The sequence below is a fragment of the Sinohyriopsis cumingii genome, chromosome 16 (genome assembly GCF_028554795.1).
Source record: "Sinohyriopsis cumingii isolate HCF-2022 chromosome 16, ASM2855479v2, whole genome shotgun sequence".
NCBI lineage: Eukaryota > Metazoa > Mollusca > Bivalvia > Unionida > Unionidae > Sinohyriopsis > Sinohyriopsis cumingii.
The window spans coordinates 16,389,416-16,409,429 of record NC_142976.1 but is presented as its reverse complement, the minus strand read 5'-3'; positions in this window follow the sequence as shown (position 1 = coordinate 16,409,429).

The following is a 20,014-nucleotide window of genomic DNA, read 5'->3' as shown; positions in this document are numbered from 1 at the left end:
GTTGGGGTGCATAAACTTCTGCTTTGAACTGCCATTGACTTCTTCGGTCAAGTGGATATTATTCTTATGCTTTGTTTTAATATGGGTATCCAAAAATATGGACCTTTTTGACCTCACTTGTGTATTGGATTTTTTATGATTTTCTATACTAGGTCGCAGATTGCGGCATTACATTTATACATAAAAACTGGACCCTGCCCCCTTACCAAATAGGCAAGGGAGATGACTCTTCATTGCCTACGCACGTATAACAGTGAACAAATTGATATCGGGCTGAAACCTGATAAAGTATAGAAAGGTCTTCCCTGCGATGGTATAATACCTTTTCCGTAAGGTAGGATGGTCAACACACGCCGAACTTTAAATATGTTAATCAAATTAAAACATTTTCTTTATTCATTTGGAAGACGGAATACTCTCATTTTCTTAGAAACTAAAGTCTTGGGCGGAAACTAGTTTGCATTAGTACTGAATGTAGGAAAACCGTTTTAATGCACCCAACCTCTCCCCCTGCCCCGTACCATGCTATACGGACTTTAATTTCGAATTTCAAGTCGTGTTTGAAATTGTCATCTTCTGTAAGTATGAGTACTTGATGACGCTACGTGGCCATGAAATATTGATTCTGATATCAACTTATTTATGTCGACGGCAGATTATAAATTCTCAGGAGATGAATTCAATCTTGAGTGAGAACCTAAGATTATAGATTAATAGTTCCACTATCTGCGCCAAGCCCTGCCTATCCTGATTGGCACAGAAAAATATTTAATGTGTTGAAGAATTGTAACTATTTACAAGATTCTTGCTGTAAGTATAAATGAGCCTATTTTTTTTTAAAAAAACGCGATAAATGCAGTAAATGTTATTTGTTTTAGAAATGCTAAAATTGAGATTTACTTTTCATCGTTTGGTCTATGTATTGCACTCTGAGTTTGCTCCCCTAAAATCGTGTAACACTACAATCAGTCAGTGACTGACCGATATTATCCTCTTTCAAATAACCTTGGACCTTGATACGGACATGCGCGAAGGGGATAAAGAACAATTTCTCTAACAGAAATGGAAATCGTAACCTTTTATCGTAATTTTGCCTCATTTTTTTGTAGTATAGTCCGTCATTGTCGTACAGATGTTAATACACTGGCTAGACGAAGCAAAAGATGTGAAAAGGTAGGTCAATATTTTAGTCACACAAGCTCTACTTACACATACAAATACTACTCAGCTAATCGCAGCAAGATTTCTTGCTGTGTAAACTGGCACAGGTTTGCTTTTAAAAAATGTGACTACACCTGCCTGTTTTATAGATGTAAGTCTACTTTGTGCGCTTAATGTTATCCTTTGATTTGGGATGCATACTTTTAAGACGGCAGAACACCTATGAGTACATGCTACTGTCTTTTTTCCACTTTGAGAAAGCTTACGACACCACATAGAAGCAGGGCACAATGCGTGACATATTTAACGTTAAAGATGGCTGGCATATGCGCGAAATTAAATTCATAAATAAATAGTATGATACCGATATTGAAAGTAAATAATGGGAGAGAAAAAATAATTAACTGTTAGACAAATTTCAAATTTTGCAACCTTTAGATGAGTGAACACAAAATACATTCAAGTGAATCTGAAACAAAGTTTAAATCTATTTCAAAGAAATATTTGGAAAGATAAATATTACTTGCATCTGTTGTAACATACACTATTTAGTTTTCGAGGCTGATACTGTACGCAGACATTTCATATCGACTACAAAAAGAACATTGCAAGGCATTTGCTTTCGTTTTGATCGTTTACCTTCTGTATTGTACATTTTGTAATCTCAAATTACAAATTTATGAAATTAAACATATTTAAACTAATTACAACTACGCTATATTTCCATGGCTTGCAGAATATTTAAAATTACAAATTTATGAAACTAAACATATTTAAACTAGTTACAACTACGCTATATTTCCATGGCTCACAGAATATTAAAGTCAACAATTTGGAGAGCACCCGTTACTTTTGATTAATTCCATTGATTGACATAGACAAAGTAAAAAGACTGAAACCAGTTGCTCATTGTTGCCTTTGTAATGTTAAAATAGGTGAAGCAAAAATGAAGTGTATGTGATTAGGATTTGTAACGTAGCTTTAACGATTTTTCAGTCATATCGCTACAATGTCTGCAGTGTGGCCGTTTATAGTAATGTTTAGCACTGGCACATCATGCCGCAGACATGTAGCATGATGTCCCCACCCAGTCACATTATCCTGACACTAGGCCGACCAGTCCTAACACTAACGTAAATGTAATAGACATAGAAGCCCCTTTTGGCCTGGTTGAAACGTGTGTGTACACATGTACGTGTGATTTTACTATAATATTACCTATAAATGTGTTGAGGACCACGCGAGAGTTGGGTAATTTTTTATTAATTTTGCTATGCTCGTTAAATAATGATTAGTAGCAGTGGTCGTAGTATTGAGAGAGGACTTATCTTAATATGCACCTTTAGACCTAAACGAATTCTAAATTTGACAGGATTTGAAGAGTTTGCCCTCTGTCATCTTGCTAAAGAAATTAAGATTCCCATATGCAAAAGGTAGGTCAATATAGTAAGATGTCTCGTTGTTTTGAGATCCCGTACAATAGCCCACCTTTGTTTATTTGTTCGGTTGCCTTACTGTGCTTTTTACAGCACATTTATGTACTATGTACATACTTCACCTGTGTACACGCGGCTTATTTCTACTAAATTAAATTTGGTTCGTCTTGGTTTGAATACCACATTACACCTTGTAAGTATGTACTATCAGTACATCCAAAGGACTTTTCACAGCACATTAGTTTCATTTGTGGGCGATGACCCAATCACCTCGTATGGGATTTTGTATTGGGCTATCTTACACGGACCTACCGACTGTATAACAGACGTAATTTGTTTATATTCTGTCATATGGTAAAAAGGCCTCTCAAAGGTGTTAAATGATATGAATATTATGCATTAAGTCTTAGTTATTTCCCCTTTCGGGCTTAGAATATCGCCCAATAAGAATTTTTTAATGTATTCCATGAACTAAACTTGGATCTGGATTTAAAATGAAATTAAGAACCTAGAAATGTGACTGGCAAAAGTTAAGTCTGTCTTAATTTCAACCATTTAGATGGCTTTCAACAAAATTTAACCGTTAAAACTTTGGGATACGTTTAGGGTTGGACGTATTTTGGGATTATTGCCCCTCATTGCAATAATTTCTTCAAGTGATTTTAATTTGTACCAAGTGCTTCATTTTCGTTCATATGGGATTCAAGTTTTGATCATCGTTCAACCGTTTCATCCATTTTTCTTCGGCACTGTACATAAAAATAATTCATTTATTCAGATTTTCTCCTCATTCTGTTCTTGGAAAAGGCATTTACTTCCCTTTGGCGTGAGATAGTCAATAATTCGTCAAAAGTGCCGTTAAAACACAGAAAATAAAAAAGAAAAAGCAAAGAGGCACATTTTTCTATTATATGGTCAGACATTTTGTTTTGAGAGAATTACAAATATATGTAAATTATCCAAACGTTTCGGACTTAATACATGAAATATATTAAGGTATTTTCAAACTCGGAACAAATTCAGAGAGATGTCTATTGACTTAACTTTGCATTAAGAACATTTGTGTGGACGAATCGTGTTGACAGCAACAGATGAACTTGTGAGGAGTGGGCCGCCAAAACAATTGCATAAATTATTACCCCTTTCTTCGAAATTTTCAGTAAATGAATCCTAGTCACGGGTCTCCCTAAACACAGTAATGGGGAGTTCTGGACAGTAATGGGCTGTATTGGTAGCATTCGTTTTTCGAAGTATGGCTGGAAACCCGACGCTTTTTCAGAAATGACATATGTTGCATGTTTTATTTTTGCTTCTAATACTACAGAATTATTGGCCTGTGCAACTCCTTTGTCACCGAAAAGGGTGTTTACCAATGATTTTCTATCTTGCACGTTGACGCCGACCCTATTTTTTAAATAATCAGTGTCATTTTTCTTCAAGTGAAGTGTACAAACGATCTGTATCGCTCCAGGGAATGACCGCTTTAAGCTTTTACGAATCGCAGTTTCGTCATCTGAGCCGACAATCATGTTTTCTATTTCTTCATCTGTGAAATGACTCGCAATTTGTGAGAAGAAAGCATTGTAAGTTTCAAAGTCAGATTTACCATGTAGAAAAGAGGGGCCGAAAATATAGGAGACTCTCCGATATCGATTCGTAAAAGTACTCTGTTTTTTAACACTGTTGATGTTAAATACATTTCTCCAAGATTAAATGTTTTGTCCACACCTAATACTGTTCCCTCCATCGTGCAACAGAATCATTTAATGTCCTGTATCAATGCATCAATGTATAGTATGATGGACGGACCGGAATCAACATGTTGGACAACTCTAAGAGGGGGGATAATGGAGAAATCATACCAGTCATTAAATATTCATATATTCAGATATACAAATGTACCCGCTAAAACAATGGTTTTGATTGGTTGTACAATACATTGTCTCAGAAACAATCCCATAAACCATCGATTCTACTTCCTGCTTCCGCTTGACCCAAAATTCGTGTGGATACCTTTCAAATTTGAGCAATAACAGTTATTAATTGCTGCATCTTAGCTACAATTTTCATCGTTTATATATATTTAAAAATTATCAGACATACAGGTAATTATAACTGCTGACGCTTTCGTTTATTTGACAGTTTATTTTAGTGCGCAAATTTAACAAACTAGTTTGTATAGACCACAGTCAACGTTACCAACTGCTAGACCAATTTGAATTTTCGTTTCATTCTTTTATCAATTTGACTTTATTTTCTCTTTTTGTAAATATTGGTTGAATTTATTTGATATTGTACTTACATTGCTTAGTTTTTTGTTCATTTATATGTCTTATCGTTTGATTACTTCGCAAGTAAGAAGTTTAGCTTGCTTATTCACATACTAATATAGTCTGACTCTACATCCCCGTTTGTTTGTACCCCCTACCGATTTCAAAAACTAGAACGTTTAATGTGATAAAAGTGCATAGAACTGAGTCAATTGAATCATTGATTTATAATTTACAACCTGACTGACCAGAATGGCCCTAATGCTGGCATCCCCTGCACCATTTCGTGCTTAACGGACTTCCTTACTAGCACGGTGCCATATTGCATATACTATAGGCTAGTTTATTTCCATCAGACAACATAATGACGTAGTTCATCCTGTTCGGTAACTGCTGAATAATTGCGTAAGTTACATAACGTTGAGAATTTGGAATTATATCCCTCTGCATATTTGAACATAGAAATTAAACTGCTTGCTAAATCCACATGAAAAGCAAATTTGTAGTTGTCATTATTTTCCTTTGCTTGAGTTGACACCGTAAATATCGGAAGCAGACGACTTATATATGTACATCTGTAGTCGTGAAACACCCCTTTGCTGAAAATGGACTTGTCCAGAAACTGGAAATGGATCCGAGCATGTCCGTCTATTACACTGAAAACTTTCGTTTCAGCATGAGACGCGCTTATGATGACGAAGTTATTTCCACTCTACTCAGAATCAGGTTAGAAACAATAAATCAATGAATGAATTGACTAAGTTCCCTTGCATTTTTTATCACATTAAAGGTTTCCCATTATTTAAATCGGTCTGGGGGTACAAACAAACGGGTTTGTATTATCAGACTATAGCTAAGGCATTATTAAAACTGCTAGCGTGAAAAATATACTAGAAAGTATTTTATTAGTTATATTCATTTGATAAGTGTTCATGCGTTTCTACCCCCAATATAGTAGTTTGTTTTCTGAAGTGTTTATGATTAACTTCATTTTGATTACACTTGATATAGGGTGAAAAATTCGTATAATTTCATGTTTATGGCATTGCTATTTTCTTTTTAGAAAGACAATTACTTCTTTTAAAGAGGCCGAGTTGTCTAAAGTACTCTTTGTTACTGATCACTGCCATCTCACATCTGTCTGCATGGCTTCGAGACTAGGATTCGGCTAACGTGGGTATGTGAGAAAGCTTGCCAGTAGCTTTTCATGGGTTGGTGGTTCTTCCAGGAATTTTTCCGGGTTCTTCCTCCACCATTAATACTGGCCGTCATTCATAGCCTATTGTGTGCTGAAATATGGCGTTAAACCCTACAACAACAATTACACTTGATATTGGGTGAAAAGGTATAATTTCATGTTTATGTCATTCCTATTTTCTTTTTAGAAAAACAATTACTTCTTTTAAAGGGGCAGAGTGGTCTAAAGTGCTCTTTGTTACTGATCACTGCCATCTCACATCTGTCTGCATGGCTTCGAGACTAGGATTCGGCTAACGTGGGTATGTGAGAAAGCTTGCCAGTAGCTTCTCATGGGTTGGTGGTTCTTCCAGGAATTTTTCCGGGTTCTTCCTCCACCATTAATACTGGCCGCCATGCATAGCCTATCGTGTGCTGAAATATGGTGTTAAACCCCACAACAACAACAACAACAACAACTTCTTTTAAATAGTTGATATTCATTTCATATTCATTGTATATTTTACATAGTTGCTGCATACTTGCCAGAGTGTCGATCATTTTCATTGCATGTGATTCAAAGTTGAAGCAACTCTGTGGTATTCTGAATCGTCCCAACTTATTCCTGTTGTGTATTCCTGGTGCAAAATTGGTTGTAGATATCACCAATTTTAAATCCAAAGTGTTAGACATTGTCCGAGCCCAAAAACCTGACCTGCTGATTCTTTACACAGGTTCCAATGATGTTGGAAAAGATGTGAACATATTTACAAGGTATTTTTACTTGTTAGTTTTACTTTAGAAACATTTGTTATTAATTGTGCCCAATATTTGCAGCAGAACTATTATAAATTTGTATTGTATATTTAATTTATTATATTGATCTTACAGAGTAGAACTGGCTAGTGATGAATTCCAAATAATATCTCTAATTCGAATAAGACCATAATTTTCAAGAATATTTTTGCATGTTTAGCATCCATATTGCCTAGTCGTCCTACAGTCTAAGACATGGACCCTAATTGTTATGTTTTGTGGTCGAGGTCTTACTGTCGAATTAATGGTGCTTGTGTAGCATGTTTTTGGTGTCACCTAGCATCATAATGAGAAGTCAGATTTCAGAAATATCTCATTTTTACAGCCCATATCAACACCATATCAACACTTTTCTGCAAATTAAAGTCAATGTTTTAGCGAGATTGTTCTTACTCTGATGCTCTTTTTCTAATAAATTCAAATTCTCCTACAATCATGTGGACCTGTTTTCAAGTTATGTTGGCCTACATTTCATTTGCCTGGAATGTGATTTATGCCGGGAATGCCGTAATTGGATTAAGTTGAAGTATGTTTCTTTAACAAAATGAATAAAAACATACAAATATAGAAGAAAGTGTTTCAATAGCTTTATTTCATTCAAGATTCTTGTCATCCTTTTAACCGATTTTGGTATTCTCGGCTTCCAACAAGCTACGTTTATTAACTAACAACCCACCAAATACAACAAATATACAGGCTTAACATCACGAGGAGGGTAACATTAATTAGGTAATACATACATGACTTTATGAGAAAATTTGTACCATTGCATATGATTTTTACATTCCTACAACAAAATTGAATAGTGTGCATTGTTCCTAAATCTTGCCATATGATGTCAAAATGGGATAGTTATTTTTGTTTAGAGCTTGAGAGTTGAACAAAATAACCTCGGTAGCAGATGTTTCTATGTTTGGATCATTTTGTTTATATTTCCAAATACCAGTAGTTACCATGGTGATTTTCTGAAATTTTCACAGATTTATTAGTCACATTTTAGTTTAGTTAATTCTTTTGGTGCATTTCTTTCAATTGTTTCAGAGACTTTATTCATGTTGGTCGATGTTTGGAATTCTGCCTCGAACCACCATTAACTTTAAATCTTTGCATTGAAACTCGACTGTTTTACTAGACTTACAAAGAGGATGTGCTGCACTAAATGATGGCATTTTTAAGCCGAGAATGTGATAAGTGCCATTGTATTGGCTATAACCCATTGTTTGATCGAAGTATGCATTTGGCACTTGATGGACTCCATGTAAACAGAAATGGTGCACATGTATTGAAAACAGTATTGGAGTCGTTTGTTGTTTGTGTGGACATGGTGCAGATAAATAGCGCTGAAATTTTGTATCCTCGGACCTGTGCCACCCGTATGTTTTATGCAGATGTAGTAAAGCAGTTTCCATCCAGAGAGAAACTTATGTCGATGGATTACAAGGATAAGTTTTATTAACATAAATTATAGTTTTTACTTAAAACTTGCTTTTAACATGAATAAGGTCACATAGTGATATCAGTCTATATTCTTTAAAGTTCTTTGTTAATTATTTCATTTTAAATGTTTCTTTGAATGGCATCTCCATTACGGCAATATGTCCATGTTAAATCATAATGTTGTGCCCCTACTTGTTTTTTAAAAAGACCTAACTCATGTTTGTCTTTTTAAAAAGACAGTTAATATTATTACTTATTATTTACTTAAGAGTAATTGGACTGACCAAAGTACCGATAATTTGTTTATGTATATTGATAATGTTTTATGATTATGATATCCATGTTCCACTTTATGGTTGATAGGCATAGGTTAGGTTGGGCCTACCACAGGCTTGTCCAGGCTCCGACTTTTGAATGTTGTCTGGGTTTTCAGAAAGATTTCATGAAATTATTCATATGAAACATGATTTATATGATATGTCATATCTACACCCACCCAGAAATTGTAAAAGTCATCGACACATATATTGTTCATAGATCAAACTTATTATACTCTAGCTTTATCTGTGCAGTAACATTCTTTGCTATAGCTATCTAATGCCTAATAGTTGTGCACTAATATAATATGTCTTCGGCATGTGTTAGACGTCACTGTAGACCATGGGTGCACAAACCCTGGCCAGATGGCCGAATCGGGCCAACAAACTTGTTCTGTCCGGCCCTCAGGACAAATTAAAACAACACAGAAGTCTGGCCTGTGAACAGTAATAATATTAAAGAAATGTGTCTGTGGCCCTCAAGTGGTCTTAGAAAATGCAATCTGGCCCTTGGCCAAAAATGGTTGTGCTCCCCTGCTATAGACTATGACAAGGAAACCTTATAGTTATGTAACTGATAAATTGGTAGGGCTTCATTAAAAATCAAATAAAACAAATAAACATCTTTCTCCGATGACTCAAATTACTATCGATCAGTTACAATACAAATGATGACATAAATCATGCCACTTTTTAATTCTAATGTAATCTCAGAATATGCATGTTAATTTACAGTAAAATTTTACTTGTCAGAATGTGCATCTTAATTTACCATTAAATTATCCTTTCATCAGCATATAATAAAATCATTAAGTGTGGCATTTCTTTATTCACAGTACAAAAACTCAGTATGTTCACTAAGCAGGGAAGTTCTACAGACCAGACTGTACAGACAAAATAAACCTTCCTACGCAAACTTTCTCCGTAGAAGCCTCAGATTTCAAAAATAAGCCTTCCTACGAGAATTAATTTGCGTAAATTCACTCCCGACTGCAATTTTTTGTGTGCAAATTCAGTGATTTCAGACAACGATTTTAGGGGGGGGTAGGAGAATTTTGAAGTTTGCGAAAAGGATTTGGCTGCGGGATCCTAATTTTACCTCGCATTAAAACAATATAGTTGAAAATAATATGAGTCGGAAAGCTAGTAGAGTCGGAGAGCCTCATTCTGCCAGATTAGCGCGAGAGCAATTAGCGGCAGTGAAGAAACTTATCCCGACAAAACAATTATTCAAGAAAAAAGTTCGTGATTACGAAGACTCGCAATATGGAATTACTGAGATATCGTCGAAATTGTTGAGTCCAGTCACTGGAGCGATCGAACAAGTAGCATACGGCGATGAAAAGAAAGATAAGGAACTTAGGAAGAAGGGGCTTATTCCTATGACGAGAGATATCGAGCAACACACTCGATTATTGCCGGAGCGAATAGTACAAACACAAACACGAGCACAAGCACGAGCACGAGCACAAGCACAAGCACAAGCACGAGCACAACAAGAACAAGAACAAGCGCAAGAAGAAGAACAAGCTCAAGAGGAAGAAGAAGAAGAAGGGAAGGAGGATGTTAAAAAAAAAGAACCTCGAGATATAATAATAAAAAAATTTACCAAGAGTGGTTGGGAAACAATGGAAAAACAATTTGAGGTATTTGGAGATGATATTAGATTATTTGCTATTTTTGCTGAAGATTCCTTTGACAATAGAAAGGCGTTTTTAACTGAAGACGGATTTAAAAAAATTAAATCGCGGGATGTTTGGTATAATAATTTATTTCGAGTTAGATTTAATTTATCTGAGGTGAGAAAAACCAGTGCCCTTTATAGTACATTTCTGGATATCGCAGATGCAAGGAAGGAGGAAAAAAAAACTTCGGATAAATCACAAGAAATAACTCAACAAGAGAAAGAAACTGCGAAGTCCGACTATGAAAATCTTCATAAAGCTATCGGACTCGTTTTTACCCGTGATGTGCATAAACAAATCGCAGAAGGAGAAAATTTAGTAGATATTGCCGCGGATTTTGATGATAGGGATAAATATTTAAACAAAAATGTTCGTGGGAGACCTCTTGAAAAAAAACAATGGATCGACTGGATATATTTTGCTAGTAAAAAACCCCCCTACACACGTGATGACGAATATTATAAATTTATGGAAAAAGTAAAAGAAAAAGAAAAAGGGGGAGAGGGAGACGTGTTAACGGAGTGGTTTACCGAACCATCAACACCAAAACCAAAGACAGGAAGTGGATATACCGTTTGCCCTGACAGTGTTGTCAACGATGTATCTCGCCTCGAGGTATTAATCGGAGGAAAACGAGCTGGAAATAACTCTCGCGAAGTAATCAACGAAGCCTCAGATATTTGTCAGCGATTATTCCGCGGTGGTGTCATCGACTCTCACATTTACAAGGAACTTATCGATGAACTCATCGATTAAAACAACACAATTGAAATAACATGATTGTTCACAAATATCAACGCAGACCCAGACAGGTCCGCGTAGTAAACTCTCGATTGCCCGTATACAGATATATCCACGGTAATGGATTCGGCGATATTGTTGGAAGTCTCTTTACGCGAATAATACCTAAAATCGGACCCATGATTAAGCAGATTGGTTTAAAAGCAATAGGAAAGATTGGCGAGACTGCTGCTATTTCTGGTATCAAAAAAATAGCTAGTAAAGGCTACGATTTTGTCAGAGAAAAAATATCAAATTTAATACGTAAAAGAGAGCCGGTTAAATTGCCTATCACCAGTGAAATGCCACCCGAAATCAGCAAAGTCATAAACGACGCAGCAAATAAAAAAATAAACGACCTAGCGCAGGAAGTTGCTAAGACAAATCTAGCACAGGAAGTTGCTAACACAAATCTAGCAAAGGAAATTGTTAAGACAAATCTAGCAAATAAAGTTGCTAACACAAATCTAGCAAAGGAAATTGCTAAGACAAATCTAGCAAATACAAGCTTCATTTCAGGTAGTGGTCTTCGTTTTAGATGATATTCTTAATATAAAATGTTCGCACAAGTGTCAAATGAAGTGTTCGACATGGACGAGCCCGTAGGCAGAGACACATCCGTGCGAGATTTCCAGTATTTTTCATACGACGCAGTGACACCAAATGCACCTAATCGCATTGAAATTCAAGTTCACGACACAACGAGATATTTTCTTCCATCAGAGGCATATATCGAATTTGATGGCGAAATAAGAAGAGCTAATGATACCAATTATCCAGCAGATTCCAAAGTTGGATTTGTCAATAACGGAATTATGGCTTTATTCAAGAGCGTCACCTACACGATTGATGGAAGAGAAATTGAATCAATTACAGATAACGCTGATGTTGCAACGACGGTGATAGGCCTGGCCAGATACTCGGATGATTTTACCAGGTCAGCTGGTCCTAGTATGATGTTCGCCAAGGATACTAACGACAGCGCAGATCACAGCCAGTATAATATCGCTATACCGAGAAATGCCGCTGATAATGCTGACGCCACCCTGCTGGCGATAATGATCAACCCCAATGACAATTATAACCTTGGATTTGCCACGCGGAAATTAATGTTAGTTGGTCCTAGTTTAAGATTCTCTTGTGCAATTCCGCTATCCCACATTTTTGGATTTTGTAGACACTTCAGAAAAGTTATTTACGGGGCGAAACACACAATTTCCTTCATTCGAGACCCCGCAAGTGATAATAGAGCTATCTGGAGAGACAATAATACTGTCCCTGATGCAGGCAAGGTAATCCTAAACAAATTTACCTTGTGGATGCCAGCGATAACTCCATCGATACTCGAGGAAGAAAAATTATTATCATTCATGAATCAAGGCGGAAAATCCGTCATGTCCTGGTTGACAACGATGACCGACTTTACCGACATTAATATCAACGGAATATTTACCTGGCGAATTGCGTCACAACAGGGGGCTTCGGCACCTAGACACATCTTCATTGTTCTCCAAAACACAAACAGATACGATCAAACTCACAGTCATATGATATTTGATCATTTCGCAGCAACAAACGTTTCATTAAGGATAAACGGCCAACAAGAACCATCCGAGGAAATATCAATTAATTTTCCCACCTATTCGACGTCCCGTGCGTATCATCGCTTGCTAAGTTTCATGGGTCGCGATCAAAATATCGATACCGGATTGCAAATATCACAGTTGGATTTTAATACTCGCTATCCTATCTATTACTTCTCCTTGGAACATCTCGACCTGGTAAAACAATCCGTCGTTGATATCCATTTCAAAGCCAGAATTAACACAGGTGGGCAAGTAGCAAGAGCCATCGCGGTGATCCTCAGTGATAGAACAATGATCTTGGAAGGCATCAGCGGCAGAATGAGAATTATTGACGCTCCTGTCGAGAACATGTGACAAATTCCAAATTTAGACTAAGCGATTATTAATATGCCATACGAACACGTCAGCGTAACTCTGACCCCGGGTCAGATAAAAAAAACTCCAAACAGCAACAGCAAGGCGAAGCGGCTTGAATTTAACCCTGAAAAATGATCAAATTCATGGTGGGCCTAACAAACTATCGCTAACTAGAAGTCAGCGTGAAAGATTTACCAGAGCCAAATCGGCGAATTCCGGCGTTCATCTGAATCTCTCAATAGGCGCAATCAGAGACATGATCAAAGTAGGCGGAATTCTTCCTTTTCTTCCCTTACTAGCTCCATTAATAACAGGCGCACTATCTGGCGTGGGTGCATTCGGGGCCAAAAAAATATTAGAAAAAGCTACGGGAAGTGGCTACCGTAAAAAAAAGGGAGGGTTAATTTCCGTCCTCTATCCCTTAATCACGAAAATGATGCAAAAACAACAAAAAGGATCCGGCCTTTATCTAAGACGCCCCCCATACGGATCCGGCCTAAGTCGCGTCTACCAGCCTCAAATTTAGATCTAATCAACGAAGCAAAGAAAAAAAAATAAAATTTTTCAGAGGCGTATTTATGCGGGATCAACTACCAGAAAAACCAAACCCTACCGAGACAGGAATAATAAATCTCGATAAAAATACCGGCCCTGGCACGCACTGGGTTGCCTACGCGGTTAATCCTCGCGAAGTCGTTTACTTTGACTCATATGGATTAGCACCGCCAAATGAATTTATCAACTACGTGTCAAAACTAAAAATTCCGATTTGGTATTCGACACTTCCAACGCAGACATTAGCGGATCCACCAATATGCGGCCCTGAATCAATTAACGTCCTCGATGCAATTTCAAAATCATCCGGTCCGTATCACAAAATAGTATTTGAATACGCCGTAGATAAATATCATGGTTGATATTTACGGTAGATTTATCTACAGGAAGGAAAAGGCAGAAGTGACTGACGTCGATCTATCAAAGTTCGCAACCAAGAGCGATATTAACAATCTTCTATCGCTGTCAGAGGTAGATCCTGGCGAAGTTGCTGTTTTTCAAAATACCGAAGGAAGATTACAAACCAGCAACGTCAAAATAACTGATATAATCAAGCGAGAAGAATATAATGATCATATCAGTCAGTTTACTCGCCAATCGGAGATGGTATTAAAATCTATTGCTGATATTACCGATATTATCGCGAAGTTACCATCGAAGGCTGATATCGCGGATGTAGAAAAATCCGACAAGGAATTATCAACGGCGATTCTTCTAAAGGTCGATAAGACAGCCTACGATGATGCTCAAGAAAAATTATCAAAGCGACTCAAAAATCTAAATAACGATCTTAAAAAACTCGACGATACATCAAAAAATCTCAATAAAAAACTCGACGAGGATATAAAAAAATTCATCGAAACCTCCTCAACTACACACAGCGATCTTACCGACAAAACAAGAAAAATCAACGAAGATATCGCCCAAATCAACAAAGATATTGAATCGGCACGTGCACTAATATTTCAAAAAACCGATAGAACATCACACAGCGATCTCAGCGAGAAAACAAGAAAAATCAACGAAGATATCGCCCAAATCAACAAAGATATTGAATCGGCACGTGCACTAATATTTCAAAAAACCGATAGAACATCACATAACGATCTCAGCGAGAAAACAAGAAAAATCGACGAGGATATTACTAAAATTAACGATGATATTAACGCGGTACGCCAAATCGTAAACGAAAAAGTCGATAAAACATCACACGACGAGAAAACAAAATCCATCAACGATGATATTAACGCGGTACGCCAAATCGTAAACGAAAAAGTCGATAAAACATCACACGATGATCTCCACGAGAAAACAAAAAAAATCAGCGAAGATGTTACTAAAATATCCGAGGAAATTAACGTGGTACGAGAATTAGCGAATAAAAAAGTCGATACATCAGTGTACGACGGAGAAATTCAAAATATCAACGCGAAACTTCTCGACGCAACTACAAAAATTGACGAAATCAACTTAGAAATATCATCGTTGGATATTCCTGCGTTGATGCGTATTTCGATACCAGATCAGGTAGAATCAAAAGATCTTTCCTGCAATGTATCATTTGTGCTGAGGACACAAAATATTACCTGGACACCTGATAATGATTCTTTTAACTTTACCGCGCCAATTCAGGGTGTATATCGAGTATATATTATTTCGAAGTCAATAAAATTTAACGTTACGGCCGATAATCATGAAATTTATGAATACTATCCTGGATTTTTCGTTATTTCCATAGATGAAAATAACATCGTAAATTTCACACTAGAACCACAAGACAGAACCACCATGGGACCAGTGTATTATTTTGTAATTTTCGAATATTTATCGGTTTGGGCCGTAATTGGTCAACCCAAGACGGTTGTAGTTGTCGAGATAGGGAAACCCCCAACCATTTGAAAACGGGAAAACTGACTTACCAAGAATTAGTCAGGTAAATAATTTAATAAATGACCGCATCGGATTACCTTTACAATCAGGCGCGATCATGGCAGGATTCGCTAAAAAAACTACTAGACGAATATCAGATAAAAATAAAAAAATACCAGCGTATATTAGTTGCCATTGACGTCGCCGTGTACGCGGTATCCGCGGTAGTCGCTGGTGCTGGAATAATTTTATCCGCGGTAACAACAATCGCGCCGATCGTAGCAACGATAATAATCTCGTCAACAACGACAATCGCTGGTGTTCTCAATATCGTAGCAAAAAAAATCTCTTCGTGCACGAGTGAGAAATTATCGTTGTACAAAAACAAACTATCCAAGGTCAATGACGCGTATTCGAAATTATCATCGCTGCTTTCGGAGAGTCTCAACGACGGCGTTATCTCCGATCTAGAATTTTCGGTAATGATCGGTATTTACTCGGAGATTGAACAAATGAATATTAATAATGTCCGAACTAGCCCAGATCGTGACAAACACGACACCGCCGACAACAACACTAATATCGTTAAGCTCCACCAAACCTGAATTTAGCATTAATTTTTCAACACCAATCAGCGTTAATGAAATTGCGTTAACACAATTGCGTGTCTACAATAGCTGGCCTAATGTTAGATCGAAATCATTTGGCAGATTATTATCAAATAATTCGCTTGTTTTTGCCAACAAAAACAAACCCGATGGAACACCTGATTGGATCGTCGTTGGCATACCAACAGGCAGTTACGAAATTGATCAGCTGGATAAGGAATTTACCACCAGAATATCAAATATAACCGGCGATGCTACTCCGGGAATAAAAATATCTGCGCATGAACCAACACTGTCATCGATGATAGAAGTGAAATCGCCATATATCGTTGATATTTACCAATCATCGATTAGGACCATATTAGGTTGGCCTGAAATCGCACCTCTAGTAAAACCAAAAAAATCAGATTTTATTATTCCAGGTTGGTACGAGGAGGCTCCTCCAGAACTACCGGAACCAAAAAAAGAAGATTTTACCACCGACGAAGGATGGTATGGAGATATCAAACACAAACCTCTGATCGATAGCGCCATCAACCTCATGAATAACCACAAATTTAACCTGGTAATATTCGCTTTTACTTTTATTAACGAAAGAATTCTCTCGTGGTTGCCTCTTCCTAAAATTCCCCCCGGTGTGAAAATCTTCGACGCTACCCACATTAACAGGATAATAGCCCCCATAGACGGTATCTTGGTAAGAAAAACCCTCGACGAATTTATTCAAGAACATAAATTACAATTAAATTTATTGCGGGAATCTTTTCATGAATGTATCTTAAATAAATCGGGCTCATGTAGCGAAATTATCAAACGCGTGAAGATTTTAAATCAACTCGCGAATGATGTTGAATATTATCACGACATGTTTATTCGGGCGATAGTCGACGATATATCAATTGCCGATTATGTTCTTCCTATTAGCAAATACGAGTTGATCAAAAATTCAGGAGAAAAACAAAAATTCATGAGAGTATTTAGTTTAACCGAGGAAACGCTACCAAATTTCAAATTTCCCGATTATGATGTTGATAAACTGAGAAAATCCGTCACTGATACCATCGATGATTTATTTCCGAAATTACATGCCGCGTGGACTAAAAAAATACAATCGGAATTGATTCTCAAACACAATAACGATCCCGCCGGGCAGGGACGGCATATCTCGCCAGGTATCGTTAATATAACGGAAGTTATCGCGATTTATCTTCACGCGGATGTTGTCGAGGGCAGCTACAACGTGGATTCGTCAGAGTCAAATCAAGCGCAGCAGGGATTCATCTTGTATTCGTTTTCACCTAGCGCCTCTCCTGGTTATTTGATAATAAAGGAGCCAGTGAATCCGTTTTACCTAAGATGTCATAATCGATTGTTGTCAAGGATAAATTTCAAACTGACGGACCAGAAAGGAAATTTGCTTGATATCCGCGGAGAAACTGTTAGTATCAATCTGCTGGTAAAATCGTAAATCTGTACACCAAGGAAAAACAAGCCAAAAAAATAAATAAAATCCAGGGAAATTTTCAAAATTAATATTTTTTTTTAATTTTTGATGGGGTAAATACCCGTCAAATCGAGTAATTTATATAATTTCATGAATCTGCTGGGGTAAATACCCGTCAAATTGTGAAATTTATATAATTTTATGTTTTTGATGGGGTAAATACCCGTAAAAATAAAGAAAATTGGATAATTTCAGTAAATAAATTATTTTGGTAAATAATAAAAAAAAATTAATAAAAATCAGAAAAATTAGGAAATTTGCGTAATTTTATGTTTTTTATGGGGTAAATACCCGTCAAATCGAGTAATTTATATAATTTCATGAATCTGCTGGGGTAAATACCCGTCAAAATTATGCAATTTATATAATTTCATGAATCTGCTGGGTAAATACCCCGTCAAAATTGCAAAAAATAAATAAAATCCAGGGAAATTTTCATTTTTGTTTTTTTTGTGGAAATATTCAGGAGGATATTTCCTTGGTTTTGTTCTCATCGACAAGCTTTTTCAACTGTCTGATTCTCGAGCTTGTAATTTTTCTTGATTCATATTCGTCAGATAAAATCAATCTAGCTTTTTCTACCAGCGTCGATAATTTAACAAAATCCTCGATGCGATCATCGCTGACAGTCGCAAGCGATTGATACATTGCAATTTGGATTTTCTTTATTAATTTGTATTCGGATGGTAGCGTGTATTTGTATTCAAGTTTCCCTTGAATAATCGTCTCGAATTCGGATCGGATTTTATTCGCGTCCAACTCCGATGGGAGATTTATATTTTTTTTTTCTCAGGTCATCGATAGCTTCGATGATGTTATTTATATTCTGTTCGTCCATATTATGTTAATTTTGTAAATATTCAATTATTCTTCATCACTATCTGAATCGAATATTATCGGAATATAGGAAAATTTGAGCCAAGTGCCGAGATTATATGAAAATGTTGCTTTATATTTTTTTCTGCCGATCTCCACACTGAGATTGAATTAATATCATAATATTTTGCAGCTGCAGTCATCGACGTGAATATCATCTCCTCTCCTGTTGCTTGATTTATCGATTTGACGGCCTTGGCGTATTTAGGGTATCTACCAGAATTACCAAAGATGCAATTTTCACTCTGAGACACTGCGCGTAGATTGGATAATTTATTATTGAGTTTATTTCCGTCGATATGGTCAATAACAAAACCATCCCTGATAGGTCCTGTGTGACATTCGAACACGAATCTGTGACATAAATAATTCGTCTTTTTTCTTTTATTATTTTTATTGACAGTAAACCCGAGATATCCCGAATTACCAACAAAACCAATAAGATTCTTCGTTTTGATATTTCTGACGGTGCCATCAGATGATGCCTCGTAACCCTCGATCGTAGGATGAGATTTATACTCGTGTGTGATTTTCATTACAGGAATCGTCGATTTCATTTCCATTATATAATATTTATCTGTCTAAATCGTAATTTGCCTTGAATCGATTAATATAATCTTCTTCGCATGTTATTATCGAGGAAGATTTCTTTTTGTAATATCTGAGCAATTCCCGATAATTCTTTCCTCCACAGGATAAACACAATCGGGTCTTTCCTCGCGTGCCAACTTGGCAAATTAAACACCGCTGTGGTCCTTTACTGCCTCGTCGAATCGCATATATGTGAGCGCCACAATAATCTCCTCTGCAGGATTTGTCGCATGATTTTGTTGATCCGTTTGGTATCCATTTGCATTGCATATTATAATTTAAATATTTGTCTAAAATATAATAATGGATGCATTTGATCTTGATGAGGCAGAATATATTATTCCTGAGGTTGATCGCGCCAAAAAAGAATTTTTCGATGATGGAGCGATTCATGTTTGGTCGACATGGAAAACTAACTCCGTTGATGCCACGATGAATCTGGAGCGGGCCAAGAATATAATCGAGCACATAAAATTCGAACACAAGGAAGAACGATTTATCTTTGGGATAAAATTTATTGCACAAATGCCTGACGACACTTGGATTATTCGTGATAAACGAGATCCCGTGCGTGGCGGTAAGAAAAATGTTGTTTTTGATAAAAATTCGAAGCCAGGATTATTATTGGGAATTGACGGTCCTTATTATGCTAGGGCGTATCCATCTAGCGCTGTTGTTTATGGAATTTATCGGTTGAATAATAATCCTGACATGAAAAATCTACCTGCGATGAAAGAATCACCGATGATAAATTGCGTTGCCGAGCGCGTTATCGAGCATATGAAAAACGCTCATCGTGGATCTGGCCTGACTCAGTTGAAGTTGGATAAAATTAATTCATGGGCAAAGACAGTTGTTGATGGCGCATCGATTGACGATGTTGCTGTATTGAGCAAGAAACTTAAATTTCCTATCACGGTGAAAACGCTATCGGGAGAAATATTATATTCGTCGCCGTATAGATCCCGAGGAGTTCCAATCGAAATTATT